The sequence below is a fragment of the Galeopterus variegatus genome, unplaced genomic scaffold, assembly GCF_000696425.1.
Source record: "Galeopterus variegatus unplaced genomic scaffold, G_variegatus-3.0.2 Scaffold866, whole genome shotgun sequence".
Lineage (NCBI taxonomy): Eukaryota > Metazoa > Chordata > Mammalia > Dermoptera > Cynocephalidae > Galeopterus > Galeopterus variegatus.
Window position 1 is genome coordinate 315,102 of NW_007726977.1, and position 3,993 is coordinate 319,094.

General features: G+C 39.9%; 1 protein-coding gene across 2 annotated transcripts in view; it reads right to left on the minus strand.

Annotated features, from left to right (window-relative positions):
* LOC103590722 (chromosome unknown open reading frame, human C9orf156) overlaps window positions 1-3,993 on the minus strand; it is a 23,974-nt gene that overhangs the window by 12,579 nt on the left and 7,402 nt on the right. The gene's annotated exons all lie outside the window — the stretch shown is intronic.

Below are 3,993 nucleotides of genomic sequence, written 5' to 3' on the forward strand. Positions count from 1 at the left end.
TGGCGCTCCCGCCGAGGGTTCGGATCCCACATACAGACCGGTTCCCGCTCACTGGCTGAGTGAGGTGCGGGCGCAACACTGAGGGTTGCGATCCGTTGCCGGACACGAAAAAAGACAAAAAGAAAAAAAAAATTGCCCTCTTTGATGAGAGGAATGAACAAGAGTACTGTTGTGAAGGACTCTCTGGTGAATCTTTCCTGGGTGCTTTTCTGCTAAAACTCTGGCTTTCTCAAAAAACTCATAATAAGCAGATGTTCTTTGGTCCTCCATAAAGTCAACAAACAACATGCCTTGAGCATCCCAAAAAACTGTTGCCATGACCTTTGCTCCTGACTGGTCTGCTCTTGCTTTGACTGAACCACTTCCACTTCTTGGAAGCCACGACTTTGATTGTATTTTGTCTTCAGCATCATACTGATAAAACCATGTTTCACCTCCTGTCACAATTCTTCAAAGAAATACTTCAAGATATTGATCCCACGTGTTTAAAATTACCATTGAAAGCTCCGCTCCTGTCTGTAGCTGATCAGGGCTCAACAGTTTTGGCACACATTGAGCAGAAAGTTTGCTCAACTGTAATTTTTCAATCAGAATTATGTAAGCTGAACCAATTGAGCCGTCTATGGTGTTGGCTATTGTTTCTGTTGTTAATCATCAATCCTCTTCAATTAGGGCACAAACAAGACTAATTTTTTCCTCGCAAATTGATGTGAATGGTCTGCCCCTGCAGCCTTCATCTTCAACATCCTCTTATCTCTTCTTAAAACAAGTTATCCATTTGCAAATTGCTGATTTCTCTGGGGCACCGTCCCCATAAACTTTTCATAAAGTATCCAATAACTTGACATTCTTCTGCCCAAGCTTCACCATAAATTTGATGTTTGTTCTTGATTCAATTTCAGCAGAATTCATGTTACTCTGATAAGGACTTTTTTCAAACTAATGTCTCATCCTTCTTACTGCCCCAAACTAGATACTATTCAGACATGCTATAACAAGTTAGTATGAGTTTATTTTGGTGCAAAAAATTTTGAAATCTATGCACAATTTTTTTATAATATGGATTTTACATGAACTTTTTTTTTTTTTTTTGTCCTTTTCGAGACTGGCCGCACTGCGCTCAGCCAGTTAGCTCACCGGCCATCCCTATATAGGATCCGAACCCGCGGCAGGAGCGCTGCTCCGGCCATCCCTATATAGGATCCGAACCCGCGGCAGGAGCGCCGCTGCGCTCCCAGTGCCGCACTCTCCCAAGTGCGTCACGGGCTCGGCCCTACATAAACTTTTTGAAGACCCCTCATACTAGGCAGAGAATAATGAAAGGTGAGGAGCCCGTGGTTGCATATGAGGGTACTTCAAAAAGTTCATGGAAAGATTCATATTGCCTTTTAATTCTATTTCTCCATGAACTTTTTGAAGTACCCTTGTATGACTAAGGATGATTTCAATTGAAATCAACAGAACATATGAAACAAACTAATTTAAGAAATAAAGGTAGTTCATAGGCTCATACTACTAAAATATCTAGAGAGTAGATTTCAGGTTAGGCTTGCTCTAGTAGCTCTCTGCTCCTCTAGAATGTGAGCTCCATATGGGCAGAAGCTTTCCTGTCTTTTTACTACTGTATTCTCATTGTCCAGTACATTGCCTGCAAGAGGGTAGGTATTCAAAAAATTCATGTTGCATGTAAAAAAAGATTTTTTTATTTTTAAAAGATAACCAGTAAGGGGATCTTAACCCTTGACTTGGTGTTGTCAGCACTATGCTCACCTAGTGAGCTCACCGGCCATCCCTATATAGGATCCAAACCCGTGGCCTTAGTGTTTTCAGCACCACACTCTCCCGAGTGAGCCACCACCCGGCCCTAAAAAAAGATTTTGTAAGTCTAAACTTATTAAAATGGAAAGTGAAAATATGAAAGAACAATATATATAACATAATCTCATTTATAAAAATTTGTTTATATATTTGCCTATCTAAATATATATATATATATATATATACACACACACAAGTAACTTTCAAAAAGTTTGTCGAAAATTACAATTAGATAATATGAATCTTTCTGTGTACTTTTTGAAGTCCCCTCATACATGTCTAGAAAGCTATCTGGAAGGCTATTCACCAAAACGTTAACAGTGGTTAAACTAGGAGGTGGTGAGATTTTCAGTTATCTTTATGTTTTAACTTTGCAATTTTCTTTTTTTTAAGATGACTGGTAAGGGGATCTGAACCCTTGACTTGGTGTTGTCAGCACTACCACACTCTACCAAGTGAGCTAACCGGCCATCCCTATAAAGGGATCCAAACCCAGGGCCTTGGTGTTATCAGCACCACACTCTCCCAAGTGAGCCACAGGCCGGCCCCTAACTTTGCAATTTCTACAGATGAAATTTTTGCAAAAATCCAAAAACATTAAAAAAAAAAAAAAAAAAAGCAATGACACTTTTCAAAAGAAGAAAAAATTGGCCAGGCACCATCAATGTAAGTTTAAAGTCAAAGGTCACCAAAACTACCATTGTGAATTTATATATAACTTTTTTTCATGTTTCACAAGAGCTTTATTAACTTCTTTTAAGACAGACACTTTAAACCTTCATTTTACGATCAGAGAGGTGCACAGTGGGAGAAGCCCAAGATCTACAGAGACCACAGACCCTGTGGTGCCAGTGTGCGACCCAGCAGGTAGGCCTTGCCACCACCGCCCAACTCTATCCCCAGCCCGGCTGAGTATGTGCTGACCAGAGAGGTGCCTCCCCTGAGATGCCCAAGATCCGAGGCAACCACACACCCAAGGCACTAGTAGGCAACCGAGCAGACACTGAGGCACCCATACCAAATTGGCAGTCCCAGAAGAATCCTAGCCAGACAATAGTGTCAAACCAGTGGACCATGAAACCCCCTGCCACAATGACTAAACATCAAAGGAAAGACTCCAGAAATATGAAAAATCAGGAAAGTACACCACCAAAGGGCAATAACTCTCAAGATCTAGATCCTATAAAACAAGAAGCCCTTGAAATGTCTGACAAGGAATTTCAAGTGATAATTCTAAGGAAACTAAATGAGATACAAGAAAACTCAGACAACACGATGATGTGAGGAAAAGTATACAGGACCTGAAAGAAGAAATGTACAAGGAAATCAATGCCCTGAAAAAAAATGTAGCAGAACTTGCCAAACTGAAGAATTTATTCGGCGAAATAAAAAACACAACAGAGACTTTAACCAGCAGGCTAGTGGAAGTTGAAGAGAGAACCTCTGAACTTGAAGATGGGCTGTTTGAAATAACACAGGCAGACAAAAAAAAAAAAAAAAAAAGAAAAAAGAATCAAAGGCATTGAAGAAAATCTGAGAGAGATATCAGACAACCTTAAGCGCTCAAATATCCGAGTCATGGGTATTCCAGAAGGGGAGGAAAAAGGAGATTGCATTAAAAACATATTCAACAAAATAGTGGCAGAAAACTTCCCAGGTATAGAAAAAACTCACAGAACTTCAGATCCAGGAAACTCAAAGATCTCCAAACATATTCAACCCAAAAAAGGGCTTCTCCAAGACATGTTATAGTCAAATTGGCAAAACTCAAAGACAAAGAGAGAACTTAAAAGCTGCAAGAGAGAAGCGTCAAATCACTTATAAAGGAACCCCAATCAGACTAACATCAGACTTTTCATCATGAACCCTAAAAGCCAGAAAGGAATGGGATGATATATTCAAAATACTAAAAGACAGAGATTGCCAGCCAAGAATACCCTACCCTGCAAAGCTATCCTTCCGAAATGAAGGGCAAATAGTATATTTCTCAGACAAACAATAACTGCAGGAGTTCACCACCACACGACCACCCTTACAAGAAATTCTCAAGGGAATACTGGGTTTGGTTCCTGAAAAATAACTACCACAGCCATAAAAACCCAAGAAAAATCAAAATCCACTAGTATAATAAAAATGGCATTCATGAAGAGAAAACAAACAAAAAGGCTATCTACA